This window comes from Urocitellus parryii, chromosome 15, assembly GCF_045843805.1.
Source record: "Urocitellus parryii isolate mUroPar1 chromosome 15, mUroPar1.hap1, whole genome shotgun sequence".
NCBI lineage: Eukaryota > Metazoa > Chordata > Mammalia > Rodentia > Sciuridae > Urocitellus > Urocitellus parryii.
This window is the reverse complement of record NC_135545.1, coordinates 9,111,477-9,130,283: the sequence shown is the minus strand read 5'-3', so window position 1 is coordinate 9,130,283 and position 18,807 is coordinate 9,111,477.

Here is an 18,807-nt window from a genome sequence, read left to right as displayed (position 1 = left end):
ATCTTTTTAACTTTTCTACAAATCAAAATTATTCTGAAAGTATTTAGAAATGAAAAGGAAAGAAATGTCTCATGGGACTGGACATAACGTGACATACTTAATAACCAAATACTATACAGCAGTGAATATGTGTCTGTTTCCATTACATACAACAGAGACGGGCTCCTATTTACTTATAAAGTTTTAAAACAAGCAAAATGAACCAACATATACTTTTGGGAAATGATTTTATGAAAAAATTATTTTTTAAAAAAACATGAGAAAAGATAAAACAGAGTTTAGCACCTTGGAGGGATGAGAGAATGGCCCACACAGGGACTTCAAAGAAAATAGAAATTGTTTTTTCTTAAACTGTGTCATGGGATCACAGTTGTTCATTTTGTTCTTATTCTTATAACATATATATGAGGGTTTTTAAAAACTCTCTGCTCTGAGCCAGGCACTGTGGCAGATGCCTGTAATCTCAGTAGCTCAGGAGGATGAGGCAGGAGGATCACAAATTCAAGGCCAACTTCGGCAATTTAGTGAGACCCTAAGTGATTTAGTGAGACCCCATCTCAAAATAAAAGGGCTGGGAATGTGGCTCAGTGATTAAGCTCCGAGGGGTTCAACCCCAGTCCCCAGTACAAAAACAAACGAAAAAATCTACCTATTCTATATTTAACTCAAAGCAAATATTTTTTTTAAGCTAGGAAAGCAATACTTTGTTGGTATGTGGTGCTGCTGAGGATCGAACCTGGGCTGCACGCATGCTAGGCGAGCGCGCTACCGCTTGAGCCACATCCACAGCCCCAGGAAAGCAATACTTTGGCCTCTGAGAAAAAAATCAGGTAGTTCCTTCCAACCTCTCCCAATCCTTAAAAGCCTCCTTGGTTTTACCCTCTCAGGGAGACACAAATAAAAGGAAGAGGGGACACCAGGAACAAGGAGGTGGTGGCACAATTAGAGACAGGATTTTGATCCCACAAACAATTTTTTTGAGTATTTGTTCCTTCCTCTACTTAACAAACATTTAAAAATACAGAGACCAGCCAGGGTGGTGCACAGCTATAATCCCAGTGACTCAGGAGCCTGAGGCAGGAGAATCAAGAATTTAAGGCCAGATTCAGCAACTTAGCAGGACCCTCTCTCAAAAAACCAAACTTTTCTTTTATTTATTTATTTTTTAAAGAAAGACTAAGAATCTGCCATGTGCCTCACTGGAGCTGGAGGCAGAAAAGAAAATAAAGACATAGGACCTTGGCCACAGGGAATCTACCAGGGGGAAGTAGGATTTCACCCTGGAAATTATTCAAACACGGAGCCTTCCTTTCTTCTGTTGGCAAACATCGAGGGTCTGCCTTTGGCCCACCCTGGTGAGATGCTTTTCTATGGGGGGGGCAAGGCTAAGGAAGAAGGGGGCTCTGGAGAAGGAAGATGGGGTCCATTTAGCAAGACAGAGCTGAAACCCAGGGAAGGAATTAATAAGGCCTTATTTTTAAGGTTTGTGTGTGGAGTTTCCCATCAAGACAGCCCTTCTGAAAAGAAGAGGCTCAGAATGGCCAAACGTGGACGCCTCGACGCTCATCAACAGGCGGAGATTAATAAAATGTGGTGCATCTATGCAAGGGAATAGCATTCCACCACACACAGGAATGAAGCGTGTCGCCACTGGGTACAGAGAATGCCATGACCTTGAAAAGACGAGAAGCAGCCACAGATGGACCACAGATGGTATGAACGATTCCATTTATATCAAATGGCCAGAACGGCAAATCCAGAGACAGATAGGGAAGGGGAGTGACTGATTAGTGGGCAAGGGGGTTCCTCCCAGTGCTCCAGGGAGGCAGAGGCAGGAGGGTCCCTGGGGTCTAGGAGTTTGATACCAGCCTGGGAGACTCCATTTCCAAACAAGCAAAGAAACAAGACTCGCCCAGAAATGGAACCGCATTTCCCTGGTGGACTAGAGCAAACAGTCGCTGGTGGTGATCTGGAGGACACTGTGGTAGCTGGGTAAGCACTGGGCCCTCCCGCAAGGCCCTTGCCTCTGCTTCAGCATCTTGAAGGCACTAATCAATGTCTTGGCGGTGGTTTGGTTTTTGATGCACAGTAATTGCACACATTTACAGGTACAATGTGACCTTTTGATACATATATACTTTGGGGAATGATCAAATCAGGGTAATTCGCATATTTATCACCTAAAACATTTATAGTTACCTTGAGGTGAAACATTCAAAATCCTTTTTTTTTTTTTTTGGTACCAGGGATTGAACCCAGGGGTGCGTAACTGCTGAGCCACATCCCCAGCTCTTATTATTATTATTTTTTACTTTGAGACAGGTTCTTGTTAAGTTGCTTAGGGCCTTGCTAAATTTCTGAGTCTGGCCTCAAACTTGTAATCTTCCTGCCTCAGCCTCCTGAGCTGCTGGATTGCAGGCCTGCACTACTGTGCCTGGCGAGAGGAATTTTTCTAACTATTTTATATATTATAAAAGTATATTTCACATATTCTGTGTTCTATTTTGGGTTATATTTTGTTGGTCTTTCCTTTTCCTACCATATTATGCTCCTTGAAACCCTAGTGAACTTTCATTTAACAGTGTAGCTCCATGGCACTTGGCAAGATATTGACTGTAATAATAATAAATACTATTATTGTCAGGCATAGTAGCATATGATTGTATCTCAGCCACTTGGGAGGCTGAGGCAGGAAGATTGCAAGTTTGAGACGAGCCTTGGGAATTCAGCAAGACCCTGTCTCAAAATAAAAACTAAAAAGGACAGGGGATATAGCTCAGAGCATCCCTGGGTTCAATCCCCCGTATTGCAAAAAAACTAATAAAATAAAAAATACGTACGGGCTGGGATTGTGGCTCAGCGGTAGAGCGCTCGCCTAGCACGGGTGAGACCCGAGTTGGATCCTTAGCACCAAATAAAAATAAAGGCATTGTGTTGTGTCCATCTACACCTAAAAAATAATTATTAAAAAAATGTATATACATATATATGCACACATATGTACACTATTAGTAACAGTATGACCAACTCACCCTGGTTTGCACAAAACTTACCTGACTTTAATACTAAAAATTCCATGTCTCCAGAAACTCCTCAATCCCACCAATCTGGTACACTTGGTCCCCTTAATTGTAATACATACTATTGTAAATAACTAATATTTTTCAAGCTCTACATAGATTAACTTACCCCTCACAATATCCTGATGAAATAAGATGTTATCATCGTTCTATTTTCCAGATGAGGAAATGGGCTCAGAGAAGTTAAGTAACTTTCTCAGTTAAGAAGAGGCAGTGGTCTGAATGAGCTCATTCTTTTGGTCACCAACTTAGGTCGCCTTTCTGGGGTTCACTAAATATTTGGAAGAAGGGTGAAAACTGGACTCAGAAATTTAACCTCAGGAGCATCCCCCTTACTGTGTTTTACACATCTTAACTTGTTGAATCCATATGGGCCCTTTATGAAGCAGATACCATTATTACTCTCATTTTATAGGTGAGTAAACTGAGGTACAGAAAGACTAAGAAAATGGAGGCGTCAATATCCAAAGGCCTCTCTCTGAATCCTGACTCCCAGCTCCTTCCACTTTCTTCCAAACCTTGTTTTCTGCCCCATAGACTGGGGAGTAATGACCATTTCACTGGGAAGCACCAAGAAACAAACAGGAAGATGCTCAGGAAGGCCTCACCGTGTTGCGACTGCTGAGCATGTGGTAATGGTTAAACACCAGGGAGCGAGGCTGAGCAAAGGCCCCGTGGTCCCACGGCAGAGCAGTCCCGGTGGCTGGGCTAAGGTTGCTGTGGGAGGCAGAGGGTGCGGTGTGTTTGTGCCCTGGATCCTGGACACCTCCAGAGCAGTCTTCTTCCTTCTGGCCCTTGGTTAATGTGCCATGACTTGGTGGCCACAGGGCAAGGCATTCCTCCAGTGATCCTGGTTTACCTGGGTTGCTTGCTTGATTGGGGGACCTACCCTGAGGACCTGTCTCAATGTAACAGGGACTTAGAGGAGCTGCCTTCGCTAAAGGCAGTGACTCTTTACTCAGTCCTGCAGAAGCCCAGTGGGTCACTAAGAGCAGGATGAAGCCTGGCCTTGCTCTCTTCCTTCTGTGCCATCCCCTTGATTACCCTAAACTTACGATCAGCTCCCTATTAGCAGCACATAGTCAGGTTAATCATTTAAGGAGTGTTGATCTAAAAATTAGCAGTAAAAGTTTTATTAGCCCTAAATTTACCTAACCTCTCGTCCCCCTTAAAGACTGGGGAGCAGATTTGCAGCCTCCTGTTCCAGATGTCTGCAGTGGCTCTGCACAGCGGAGCCTCGCAGACGCGCAGACATGTCACCGTCACCGCTGAGAGGAGGGGTTTCCTCGGGAACCTGGGGAACCGAGGTGCCTCCTGCAGAGGCGACAGAGACACATCCCGAGCAGAGCAGCGGTGGAAGTTGGCCCTCCAGAGATAAGAAGTTTCCAGCAGCCACCTCGCCAGAAGCAGAACTGAGATGACCAGCCCTAGCCAGCTGCCCGCCCTGATGAGATGAGCAGGGTTCCCAAGAGCTGGCTGCAACCCTAAGATAAGAAAACGGTGAAGAAATCACGCAACACACGGAACTGAGTCTCTGATGGAGGTAGGGCTCTGCGACCCCGAGGGTCGGCTAGGAAAGACAGCGTGCACCCGGAATCCCTTTATTTTTATAGGGGGACCCATAAAGGAGATTGGATGGAATGTTCTCACCAAATAAGTCAGGGGTAAGATTTCAAAGGTGGGGTTTTGCTTTGCAATGTCTTGGTCAGCAGATTGACTGACACCTTAGCAAGTCACACCCATCCTAGGTGCTGTGCGATCACAGGCAGAGCCAGAGGAGAGGCGCACTTCCAGGCTCAGCCCAGTTAGCCCACCGCCAGACCTGTCCCCTCATAGAGCTCTGTTGCGCCCAGGTCACACACAGCCCAAGGATGGCTTGCGACAATCAACCAGACCACAGTGTGACTGCTTAATTACACAGCCCTCTCCCCACCCACCCTGCCCCAATCCTTCCTCTACTCGAACCCACAATTCCTGTCAGCACCCCGAAACAGGGCTGAGATGCTGGATCTCACTTTGCCTTCCCAATCTGGCCAAGTTGATCACTTCCATTTAGAAAGGTGGAGACAGGATGTTAGAACTGGAAAGGAGCAGGGACGGCGTGTGGCCCAGCTACTTCATCTGCACATCTGGAAATGGAGGCTCAGAGAGGGGAATGGTCTCACCTCAAGTCACACAGCAAGTTGGGGGCAGCTGTCCTGACTCCCAGACCAGTGCTTTCCTCTCCCCAGGGTTTGTGTCCAGAGGGATGTGGGTGATTGTAAGAGCGGGCAGGGATGGGAAGGAGGGTTAGGTGGCATTTGCCTGGCAACGAACCACCAGCACGTGCTGAACCACAACTCTGGGGACTCAGGAATCTCAGAAACAAGGTTTTATGGAGTCACTTCAGAAATTAGCTAGAAGACAGGTCACGGGACAAGTTCCTGCAACTTCCAGTCGCGAGGAGAGGCACCAGTGGGAAAACAGCAAGGAGAGCTCCGCAAAGTGTGTTTTATAACAAAAATGTGGGGAAGGAAAGCATGAGGGGTCACGCTGCAGTGCACCAGCCAAAGAGGCAGACGCAGGGATGGGGAGGCTGGGACAGGAGGACCATCCAGGAGAGGCTCTGGCTGCTTCTGGACAGGCAGGTTGTGAGCTGGGTTGGCGGCACCCAGGGGAGCCGCGTGGGGTCTGGGTGAGCCTTTCATAACCTTGAGGAATGCAAACGGCCTCCAGGTGTTTCTGCTTTGGGCCTGAGCAGATTGGCCTCCACCCGCCTCCATCCTCCTGTAACTCAATTTAGGACTTCACAGAATGATTGTGTTTCCTCCTCACCTGCACTCCTGGCTGCTGGGAGGCCAAGGCAGGAGGATCACTTGGACCAGGAGTTTGAGATCAGCCGGTACAACAAAGTGAGACCCCATTTTGACAAAAGAAAAGAAAAAGAAAAAAGAAATTTGATGTTCAGCCATTTAATGACTAGATGATTCAGCCGAGTATTGACTAATCTCTGCTGACTCCAGAGCTGTGCAAGGCCCTCCGGGCCCTGGCGAGGACGGTGCATGAAGGTGGCTGGATTCAGCCAGGGCTCACCACAGAGGAGGGAACAGTGTGACTGGCACTTACACGAGGGTCCCGCAGGTCGGCCTTGGCTTCACCGTGTCACAGCCCCGCTAAGCTGGAGCCATCTTGCTCAGTGCCAGCTCCCCTCCGTGTGTGGTGGGTCCGGCTTGGCTAGAAGAGAACTCCACGTAACATAACGATTTCTCTCTGGCCAGGCACAGGGGCACACGCCTATAATCCCAGCAGCTCAGGAGGCTGAGGAAGGAGGATGGCGAGTTCAAAGCCAGCCTCAGCAATGGTGAGGCACTAAGCAACTCAGTGAGACCCTGTCTCTAAATAAAATACAAAATAGGGATGGGAATGGGGCTCAGTGGTTAAGCGCCCCTGGGTTCAATTCCTAGTACCAAAAAAAAAAAAAAAAGAAAGAAAAGGATTTATGCCTGGGGGCTGTGGCCAGGGCTTAGTGGCTCAGGGGAGAGCACGGGCCCAGCAGGCAGGAGGGGCAGGTGTGTGCTCTGGGTTCCACCCCCAGCTTCACACCCACAAAAACAAAACTCATCCTGTGATTTTGTATTTCATGTCCTGATTTCCCCAACTGTCCTACTCTTAATTGCAAAGGAGGAGGCGATAGGGATGGTGGACTCGCAGTCCCCCAGGAGCCTCTCTCCTTGGGGTGACCACACTGTATCCAAGCAGCTCCAAACACCACGGTGTGGCACGGGTGCCAGCCAGCCCCATGTACCAGGCTCTGAAGGAGTCCATCAGGCACACGAGTGGCCACTGCTTTGTGTTAGAGCCAGCCTGGTGATACCAGTGGGGATCCCCACTGTGGCTGCAGGGAAACCCACCTGTCAAAAGTGGAAACTCCATCCTGCTCTCCAGGGACAGCAGTGGCCAAACCACCCCTGTGGTCCTCTCAGCACACTGCCCCTACACATGTGCTTGCATACACACCATTCTAGGAACAGGAAATTTCCCTTAAGGAAGAAAGTTAGCCATGATCCTCAAACTGATGATCCTGTTAGGAAAACAAGGCAGAAAATAGGTGAGGAGGCCCAGATCTGTCCTATGAGAAGTGCAGGCATTGGGGAATCAACCAGTGATAATATTGAAGAGGAGGAAACAGGGAAGCGGAAGGAAAACCAATAAAAGGGAAGCCCCAACAAAGCCAAGGCAAAAGATGTTCTCCAGGAGGGAAGGGTCCACCCTGACCTTTGGCTCCTCCTCTCATTTGCCATTTCCTGTTGTCCTCACCCCCTAGGCATTGCTCAGCCTCACTTCCATGAGTCATCTTTTGAATCACTTTCTTCAAGCATTCTCAGCCTCCTCATGACTCTCATCCTCCAAAATACTCACCTGGCCAAGGTCCAGCCATCTGTATTCTCCCAGCCAGCTGGACCAGCAGGAGGAAACCACCCAGCCAGCCTGACGGGTTTTACCTGAATCAGACAAAACCAGCACAGGGCCATCTCCCTGGGTCTCTGCTGAGCTTTCCCCACTTGCCCTCCAGATGATGACCAGGTCCCTGCTTCCTGTGCAAACAGAAGCCTTTGGAGAGGAAACCCCCTGCCACCCACCCCAGAGCACGGTTCCCCTTCTTCTCTCTCATTGCTGCCTCCTGAAGGAGGCTCTTCTAGCCAACAGCTCCTGGGTTCCACCCTCTCACTCAAGGACAGAGGCCATGGTCCCTCCCTCCCTCCTTCCTTCCTCTAGGTGCGGCCCCCTTCCTCCTCCTCCTTTCCTCACCTCTCTTCCCCTCTGCCAGACTGTAGGAGTCAGGCTTCTCTAAGGGGACAGAACCAGTAGAATATTATATGAGAGGATTTATTAAAAAGGCTTATACAATCAGAGACCAGTAGTCCCACCAGGGCAGTCTGCAGGCTGGAGAGCCAGAGAGACCAGCTGCTGCCCAGGCCAAGAAGCGGAAGCCTCAGAACAGGAGAGACCAATGGTGGAGCCCCAGCCTGAGACTGAAGGCCTGGAGCCCCGGGGACAGTCCACCCGCAGAGGCTGAAGAATCTGGAGCCTGGATTTCACCAGCAGCAGCAGCAAAAACCACATCTGCTCCGGAAGGGTTGAGGTGCAAGCTTCCCCTCCGGCTTTTTGGTTCCACCCAGGCCCCCAGCCTGTGGGACGGTGCCACCCACTCCCGAACTTCCCCACTCGGTTCGCAACCCACATGCCCATCTTCTCCGGAAATACCTGTCGACACCCCCAGAATGGTGCTTTACCAATTCTCAGAGCCTCTCAATGCAGTCAAGCTGACCACCAAGGTCAACCATCACAAAGCCCATACCTGTCCCCGTCCCCAAATATCCCTGCCTCTCCCGTAACAAATCCCAATGCAAAACAAGAACCTTGTTTGGATTCTGATTGTGATAAAACAATAATAATAATTAAAAGAAGAGGACAGGGGAAAGCTGAACTCTGCATATTCAATGATGTAAAAAAAAATCCTGGGCATCTCTTAGATGGAGCATGGGACTGTAGTTATGTTTTTAAAAACTGGCCTTCTGGGCTGGGACTGTGGCTCGGTGGCAGAGTGCATGCTTGGCATGTGGGAGGCACTGGGTTCGATCTCCAGCACCACATTAAATAAAATAAAGTTATTGTGTCTAACTACAACTAAAAAAGAAAAACCCTGAGCTTTCCTTCAGAGATATGAAAAGTAAATGGAATATTGTGATGTCTGAGATGTGTTTTAAAATGCAGTCAGGGAGCAAGGCTGTGGCTCAGTGGCAGAGAGCTTGGCTAGCATGCACAAGGCCCCAGGTTCAATCCCCAGCACCGAGGAGACAAAAAAAAGAAAAGAAAAAAAAATCAACGAAGGAATCAAAATACAGTTGGCCCTCACATCCGAGAGTGCAGACTCCACCAACCATGGATTTTTTTTTTTTAGAGAATTTTTTAATATTTATTTTTTAGTTTTCGGCGGACACAACATCTTTGTTGGTATGTGGTGCTGAGCATCGAAGCCGGGCTGCACGCATGCCAGGCGAGCGCGCTACCGCCTGAGCCACATCCCCAACCACCAACCATGGATTGAAAAAAAAAACTTCACCTACACAGAACATGTGGATAGTTTTCTTGTCATTATTCCCTAAACAATGCAGGGTAGCAACTATTTACACAGCATTGACCTTGGACTAAGTATTGTAAGTCAGCTAGAGATGATTATGAAGTACCTGGGAGGATGTGGGTAGATTACGTGCAAATATTGTGCCCTTTTATTCAAAGGTCTTGAGTATCCCCTGATTTTGGTATCTAAGAGGGTCCTGGAGCCAATCCCTCTTGGGTACCAGGGGACAACTGTCATCCAGCAGGTGAGAGTGGAGGTTAACAGGAGACTCCAGAAATAAGATAACATGGAGCTGATCATTGGCAAGACCCAGTGACAGTTATGTGAAATTAATGGTGCCCTTTTATTTTAATATATATTTAATCTTCTTATTAAAAATGATTTTAAATCCCCCCTCGTTGGCCTCACTCCCCCTGCATTTCCTATGCAAACTTCCAGAAAGAACTGTCTACCCTCTGTCTCTTCTTCCATGTCTCTTGTCGATTTAGAGTCTGATTATGAAAAAGAAATTCCAACTCACAGAGCAGGACAGAAAATAATGACAATAATTACGGAGAAGAACTCCACAGTGGCTCAGTCCACCGGGGCCTCGGAGGACTGACTGTCTCCCTGTGCCTCTGCTCCTCCCCCGTGAAGCGGGAAGGATCAAACCTACTTGAAAGGTCGTCTGTTCTCAGGACCAAAAAGGGACCGCTCCTGCAGCCTGGGATTGCTCCGCATCCTTCTTTTTGAACCCAAGGGGGCTCTACCTTTTCTATTTTGACACAGGGCCTCGCTAAGTTGCTGAGGTTGTCGTCGAATCTGCCATCCTCCTGCCTCAGCCTCCCAAGCCACTGGGATCATGGCAGTGCCACTGCACCCAGCTCCTAGTCCCATTCTTCTGAAGACATAAGAGAGGCTCCTGAATAATGGGGTTCAACTAACTCCTGTTTCTCTTCCTGTGAGCTTCGTCTTTCTCACTGGGCTTCCTGCTTCCCCTCTTCTCCCCGCTCCCACATATTGTCCCCTCCAGCCAACCTGCCACCCTTGGGCCTCAGCACCTGCCCGACCTTCCCCTTTGTCTGCCTCTCCATCTGGCAAGTCTTGCACGGACCTCCCTCAGGGGGGCTCCAGCACCCCCCACTCCAGCCTCGCTGCTGCTCCAAAGGTCAGACCTGAGAGTTCCCTGGTGGCCGGTCCTAATGGCCATGCATTGACTTTAATTCACAAAGAAAGACCCACCCATTGGGCCTGTGAGTTCACAGCGGGTGCTGCTCAGGGGGAGCCCTGGGGGAACCTGCTCAGGGAAAAAGAAAGAAGTTGGTTGAAAGAACAAATTAAAGGCACAGACAGAAAAGGCAGTATCTGCAAAACTGAGATGTGGTCCTTTAGGAATAGAGACGGCAGGAAGCTCCAGGGACGTTAACTCTGCCTGACCTCCGTGTAGCCAAAGGGCTTGTGTGGACTCCAGAGCAAGGCTTGGTTATATGTTCTCTCTCTCCCTCCCTCCCTCTCTCTCTCTCTCTCTCTCTCTCTGGTTGTGAGCCTGTGAGAACAGGGCTGGGCTTGCCTGGTCATTGGCATGTTCCTAGCGCTGCCCTTCCAGGGCGGGCACCTCAGGCAAATGTGCTGGAAAACAGGCAACCAAGCCCTGGAGCTTGGACTTTGTCTGGTGGCACCTGGGAGCCACCGGAGGGCTTTAATCACCTCGGGGTCGGGTTGAGCCACACCTTAGAATCCCCAGTTCCCTCTCCACACCCCTCTCCACCCTGCCTTTCCTACCATCCTCCTCCTCCAGGAAGCCCTCCCAAACCCACGTCTGGTCAGGTGACAGCTCCCGAAACCCCAAGTCCCCCATTCCAGCCCCATCCACTCTGAGACAGAGTTCCACAGATCCGAAGCTCTGTGAGGTGGGTCCAGGGTCTCTTAGGAATCCTGGAGCAGGTGCTAAGAAACCCAGAGTGTGGCTGGACTTTATCCAGCTGCCACCTCCACACCGTGGCATTCTGGTCCTTCACCAGCCCCTCCCAGGTCTTTGTTGCTCTTCTTGCAAACACTGCCATATATTGTATCATTTAATAAAAAATAAGGGCTGGGGACATAGTTCAGTTGGTAGAGTGCCTGCCTTGCATGCACAAGGCCTCAGCACCACAAAAGAAGAAAAATAAATAAATTGGGCTGGGTGTAGGGGCACATGCCTGTAATCCCAGTGACTCAGGAGGCTGAGATTAGGAGGACCGCAAGTTTGAGGCCAGCCTCAGCAGTTTAGCAAAACACATACTTGGCTAGGCACAGTGTCGAGCACCTGAGGTCCCAGCACTCAGGAGACTGAGGTGGCGAGGTCACTTGAGCCCAGGAGTTCAATACCAGCTTGGGCAATAGAGTGAGACTCCGTTTCAAAAGAAGAAAGAAAGAAAAGAAATAACCACACATGTGCAACGCCTCTGCTTCCTCACCCCCTTCTTTAAAGTTCTTTTTATTGGGCTGGGGTAGCAGCTCAGTGGCAGAGCGCTTGCCTCGCACATATGAGGCACTGGGTTCGATTCAAAGCACCACATAAAAGTAAATAAATTAGGGGCTGGGGCTGTGTAGCTCATTAGTAAAGGGCTTGCCTCACACATGGGAAGCACTGGATTCGATCCTCAGCACCACGTATAAATAAATAAAAATAAAGGTATGTAAACATACAACATTAAAAAATTCTTTGTAGTAAAATACACATAACATGAATTTACTATTTCAACCAGTTTAAAGTGTTCAAGCGGGTGGCATTAATACCTTCACAATGCTGGATGATCTTCACCACTGTCTAAATCCAGACCTTTCCCACTACCCCAGAAGGAAGCTGCCTATCCCCTAAGATCATTCCCACTCCTTCCCTGTCCCCCAGACCCTAGCAACCACTAATCTTCATTCTGTCTCTAAGCATCAGCCTCCTCCAGCATTTCATTTAAATGGAGTCACTCAGTAAGTGTCCTTTTTATTTTTATTCTTCCATGGTGCTCGGGATGGGACCCAGGGTCTTTTACATGTTATGCAAGCACCCTGCCCCTGAGCTACAAGCACCCCAGCCCTAAAGCATCAAGTTCTCCAGGTTCACTGCAGGGTGTGTCAGCACTTCCTTCCTTTACGTGGCAGCATAATATTCCCTCACAGGTATCTTCCAAGTATCATTCTTCTATTCCTCCATAGTTGGGCAGTTTGGTTGCTTCCACCTTCTGGCCATTGTGAACAGTGCTGCCACGAACATTTGTGAAAAGAGATGGCTTGAACACCTGTGCTCAGTTACTTGGACATACACCTGAGTGGTAATATGGTTATTCTAGGTGTAATTTATCATGGAACCAACTAACTCTTCTCCAGAGTGGCAGCAGCACTTTCTAGTGGCAGGGAAAGAGGGGCGTGACTTCTCCACATCTTGGCCAGCAAGCAGTTGCTGATTTCCCCTTTCTGGATCCTACCCATGCTCGTGGGCGTGAAGTGGTATCTCATGGTGGTTTTGACTTGAATTGTCCATCTTTTCAAGTGCTTCTTGGCTATTTTCTCACCACCTTTGCAATGTGACCCCAGCTCCCACCACCTCCCTGAACCACCATTCCCACATTCACAAGTCACTAGGCCGTGGGGTCAGCCCCGAGTATGCAAAAAGAAAAAGAAAAGAAAAAAGAACTGAATTCCCATTCTTTTCTCTCCCTCTCAGAAGATGACACCTTCCTCTTCTCCAGCCATTCTTCATCTTCTTGTGCCTTCTCTGGAGAGAAATGAGAGAACTTAGGCCAATTATTTAACTTCTCTGTGCCTGTTTCTTTTTTTATATTTATTTTTCAGTTATAGGTGGACACAATATCTTTATTTTATTTTCATGTGGTGCTGAGATCGAACCCAGGGCCTCTCGCATGCTAGGCGAGCACTTTACCTCTGAGCCACATCCCCAGCCCTACGCCTATTTCTTTATCTGTGAAATGAGGACAGCAGCTCCTCCTTCAAGGCCATTATGAAGATTCAGTGTATATAAAGGCTTTAACGTGTGCCTGGCACCCAGTTAGTGTCAGGTAACCATTTAGCAGGGCAGAGGGGAAAGAAGGCCTAGGGGAGAGCTTTCCCACTGTGAAGGTGCTCAGAATAGAAGTGTTTGCTCTGGTATAAGATTTTAGGAAAAACAGAAATTCTTTTATTAAAAAATGAACGAGGGCTGGGGTGGAGCTCAGTGGCACAGAACTTGCTTAGCATGCTAGAGACTTGGGGTTTAATCCCCAGTACCAGGGGAAAAAAAAGAATCTTCCTAAAGCTTCATATAATTTTGAAGTTGGGCATGGGGGCACACACCTGTAATTCCAGTGACTCAGAAGGCTGAGGAGGCAGGAGGATTGCAAATTTGAGGGCAGCCTGGACAACTTAGCAAGACTCTGTCCCAAAACAAAAAAATAAACTGGGCTGAGAATGTAGCTCAGTGGTAGAGCACCCTCAGCTCTGAAAACTAGACATCAAAAGAAAGATTTTTAGGGGTGGTTGTACCACAGGTAAAGTGCTAGTGGATAGGACAAATTTCAGAGCAAGGCCACTGGGTTTGAATCCCTGCAAACATGACTTTGACAATTTGGTCACCTGTCTGTGGCCTGTTTCCACATCTGCAAACCAGAGATGACAGGAGCACCCACCACCTCCTGGTAGTACCAGTGGGTTAAGCATTGCTTGTAACTATAGCATCTCGGAGCTGGCAAATTTTCACTACAGCCAGGGGCGACTTCCATGGCCATCTGAACCAGGTTGCACAAATCCTGGTGCAAACTCAGATGGGGGAGGACTTCACAAGAGAGATCTGGACCCAACCAAGAATCCAGTCTCTTTGGCGGCAGGCAGACCATTTCATTCTCTCCCTGGGATCTCTGGGAACAGAGAGTAATAACAAGAGTCAAATCCCATCAACTCTTTCCGCTGCCTATCATGGTGACCACAGGCCAGCTCCCTAAAGAGGGCCTGTCCTGCTTTTGATATTCTCTCCTCCTTCCTAGGAGCGCCTGGTGGGTCTCTCCAACTCCCCTTCTCTCAAGCATTGCCAAGGAAATGGCCCCTCAGTGCAGTTAAAATACAGTGGTCACCTGTCATCCAGGGTTTGACATTCTGCAGTTTCAGACACCAACAAGTAACCATGATGTTAACCAGAATGTTAAATGGAAAAATTCCTGAACTAATTCATTAGTTTTAAATAATTTCTATTCCCATGTATTGTTGTTGTTTTCTTGAGGGAAGTTTGACTTTGTTTTGAGGGGTGTTTTTGGTACTGAGGACTGAACCCAGGAGGGCTCCACCACTGAGATACAACTCCAGCACTTTTTGTTTTTTTGAGACAAGGTCTCACTAAGTTACTGACATTGACCTTGAACTTTGTTCCTCCTGCCTCCTCAGTCTCCAGAATCACTAGGATTATAGGTGTGCCTACTGCACCTGGCTTATTACAGTACACTGTAATAATTGTTCTATTTTATCATTAGTTATTATTGTTAATCTCTTATTGTGCTGAACCTGCAAGGTCCAAAGTTTACAAAGATATATAAGCATCTACCCACCCATCCCTGTCGCATTCCCCACAGGCTATGGCTCCTATGACTTGTTTCTAAGCCTGTTATTTTCTCATCCTCACTTTTTACAATTTTAGATACTCTGCTCCCTTGCTTGCTCCCTCCCCCAGTCGGTCTGAATACACAGGTTGTTCTGTGTCAGTTCATGAATCACTTCCTCACTCGACAGCTACTTCCTGTCCCCTTGTGGGATGGACCACAAAGATGTAGAGTCCCCCATCGATGGACAACTAGGTTGTGTCTACCCTTTTTGATTTTCCTTATGAACTTTTATTAAAACAAAACAACGCTACTCACCCTCCCCTCTTGGTAAACGTTCATTGGGAAACCAGCGAGTGCCCCAACCCTCTCCGGGTACTGGCCATTTGGCCATTGCCAGGGTCGCCGAGCTCTCAGGCTGCACGTCGGCGCGGCCCTGCCTGACTGGAGCTGTCAGACGCCGGCCCCCCCCCCCCCGCCCTCTGGAGCCCCGCCCCGCGGCCCACCGGCTGTCGGCCCGATTCAAATCCAGCCAATCGCAGCGTGTAAACAAACTCAGGCCCCACCCCCGATGAATAATTCCCGGGCCCCGGCGCGAGACCCATTTAACCCGGCCGGGGGGCGGGGCGGGATTGAGCTGTAACCACGCCCCAAACAAGGACCAATAGGCGATCAGGCTCCTCCCCCCGCACTTGCCGCGCTGAGGACCCGAGGCCGGGTTGGGCTCGCAGCTGCCTGATTTTGTCACCACCCGCGGTCCCTGCTCCCGGCGGGCCAACGGGGCAGGGAGGTGAGGCAGCGCACTCCGCTGTAACAGCCACACTTAAAGGGCCGGTCAAGAGCAGAAATCTTCCTGGAATCCATGCTTTATTTCCCTCCCTTTCTACCTCTGCCTAGTGGCTGAAACCCAGATCAAGGAACGGTCTTTGATGGACACTTTCTTTCCTCACCCCACTGAACGAAACCTGGAGGGGCCACAGGAGTGCTTAAGGACTGGGCAAAGTTTTCGTTTGTTTTCCCTTGTTATTGAAGTGTTCTGTACATACGAAAAAATGCACTAACGTGTGTGCTGCTCGACTGAAAACTAGAACTGCACGTGATGCTGGCATCCTCCCAGAGAGAGAAACAAGTTGGGTTGGCTAAGTTTAAGACTACAGTCGCCAGTGCAGCGGATGAGCCGTGAAGGACATTATTTTGACTTTCAGAGGTACAAAGTACTTGTTTAAAAACAAAACAAAAACACTTCTTTCGTTATGGGAGTAGTGATCTATCAGCCATAGTGGTCCTGCTGCGTGGAAACTGCTCTGATGGGTGGGTTGGAGGTGCAGGGCTCAGTTAGAGATGAAGGGAGTTCGGACGTGGTCCACTTCATGCTAGACCTGCGAGTGGATGGGAGAAGGGGCGCTCCCTGAGCTGGAGGATTGGGAGAGGAAAGGGTTTTTGGAGCCAGTGCCCTGGTTGTGGAAGAGCAGCTCTCCAATTCACTGGACCCCTCCACACCAAATAAAGGGATTTCCTGTTGTTCCTTTTCAACTGCACCATTATAATTACAATAACCTACAAAATGGTGAGAGGGACTCAGAAACCCACACTTACAGAGTGGGGCTGTAGCTCAGTGGTAGAGCACCCACCTCACATATGTGAGGCACTGGGTTTGATCCTCAGCACCATAATTTACCAAAGAAACCTGAGATCTGTAGGCCAAGATCAATAAAAATATTGTGTCCAACTACAACTAAAAAAAAAAACCCACACTCATTGCAGTGACAGGATTTTCATTCTTGGAGCCACACCTAGTGTTGAGTGGCTGCAGGGCCTATAGGGGAGGCCGCTTGTTTCACAGTAATCTCGGTTGGGCCCCTTTATTATTCAACAAGCATTTGTGAGGTGTGTTTCACCTGCCCAGCCCTCAGCCTGCGTCAGGACAGGGAATACAGAGACTTGTGTGGGACTGAGTCTCAAGTTAGCATTCAAGGAAGTCTGGAATATGGAGACAGCTAAATCTGAATCTCTGGTTGTGACTTTCTTTGAACCCATTTATCTTTCACAAATGGGAATAAGGATAGAACTGAGGTTGAAGTGCCTGGCCCAGGGGTTATTATAATGGTGAGAGGTGGCAGGTATGGTTCTGTGGTTAATGATATGCATATACAGATGCGTTCAGGAGAGGTAAACAGATGTCTGCAACTTACTTTGAGACACATCAAAAAATACTATGGGTTTGGCAGACACAGATGCACAGATGTGTGGTAAAGCAAGTAATGTACGAATAAACAAGTGGTGGATTTTTAGCATTTCACCGTAATATTTCTTCTGCTTCTTCCATGTTAGACATTTTCATAACAAAATGTCTGGGGTTCAGGCAGATTTGGGTGTCTCACTATGTACTCACGTTGAACAGATAAGAAAATGGAAGAGTTGGAGAAGTGAGCCGCCTGTCTCTAAATCATCCGGTGACTCAGGTGTACTGAATTAGCTCCCGCCCTGCATAGGGTAGCCTGGGGCAAGTCTCAGAACCTGTCTGGTCTCACAACCAAAGCTTAATCCGGGACTCACAGCATGCCTCCAATTCTCAAAGGAAAAGGGTGTCACTTTCAAAGGGCAGTGGATCTCAGTTCATCAGGACCCCTACTGGGCCCAACACAGGCCCTTGGCCATCCCTTTGGTTGCTCCTCACCATGGGGCATTTCTCATACCTTACCCATTGCTTTTAGAGCAGCCCTGACAACACCTGTCATCAACTCTGAAGTTTGGTCAGGATTTCAAGGATGTCAGGGGCCAGAGCAGAGCAGGGAAGATGGACTGGCAGCCATGACTAGATTTGGGGCTGGGCTTTTGTTGGCTCCTCCAAACCCAGCCAGGCTCATTCCAAGTGGCAAGATGTTAAGGTCACCCCTAAGAGGTCGGGTGTGTGTAGGAGGGGGGAAAGGTAGGTTTTGTTTCTTTGTTCAGCAAATCTTTCTTGAGCACTAAACGCTGGGCACATTATAGGGGTAGAAATATACCATAATTTACCAAAGAAACCTGAGATCTGTAGGCCAAGACCAAGAAGGGCAACTGAGACTAAGTGACTTATTGGCTTACTTGTGTTTCCTAACAGACTGAGCCGTGTGGGCATTTTAGAGATGAGGAAATAGAAGTCCAGAAAGGTGAAGTAATTTACCCAACATCACACGGCAAAGTGGAAGGAGAAGAATGTAAAGGAGTTGACTGGTTTGAGTCAGGGCCATGCACAATTAATTTTTAAAAATACACTTTTAAAAATGTATGTCTTAATATTACAGGCAGTACCGCCAAGACATTAGAATGCCAAGGCTTAAAACGCATATATTATGGCTCAATCTCTCATTTATTCAGCACCTATTTATTGGGCACCTACTGAATGCACCAGTTTTTCTAGGGCTCCTCCGTCCCGGGAGGGCAGGCCTGGGCAGTCGCGGTTCCCGCTGGGCCCCCTGCGCCGCTCAGGGCACACAGTGGGCGCTCACCAGGCGATCCGCAAATGAACGCGTGAATCCAAGTGTCGGGCCGGCGAGGCGTTCCCGGCCCGGTGGGGCGGAAGCGGACCCGACACCACGGAGGCGTCCTGGGGCTTCTGGGAATCCCATCAGCGCGGCCCGGGAGGCCTCCGGGAGACCAGCGTCCTCGGCTCCGCCGCGACAGAGACGGACTCGGTAAGTAATCTAGCCACGCCCGGGGGGCCCGGCAGGTCACCCCAAAGACGCGGTCGCCTTCCACCTGATCGGCTCGGACTCCGGATCCCTTCGCGGTCTCCTCCGGGGACTCATCTTCTCCTCCTCCATGCTAGACTCCCGTTTCCTTTTCGAACCTTCGATGCTCCCCTTGGGTGCGTCGTCCCGCCGCGCCAGCGCCCCCCGCCTCGAGGGGCGCGCCAGGGTGCACGGTGTCCCGTTCTAGGCGGGCCAGAAGCGGGGTCTGGGCGGCAAAGCCCCTCGGCTTCCCTCCCACTGCCACCCGGAGCGCAGCTCGGGGAGCGGACACAGCCGGAGCCCGGGCAGGCGCACCCCCAAACTCCGGGCCGGCTGGGGGAGGGGCGGCGCCGTGCGCA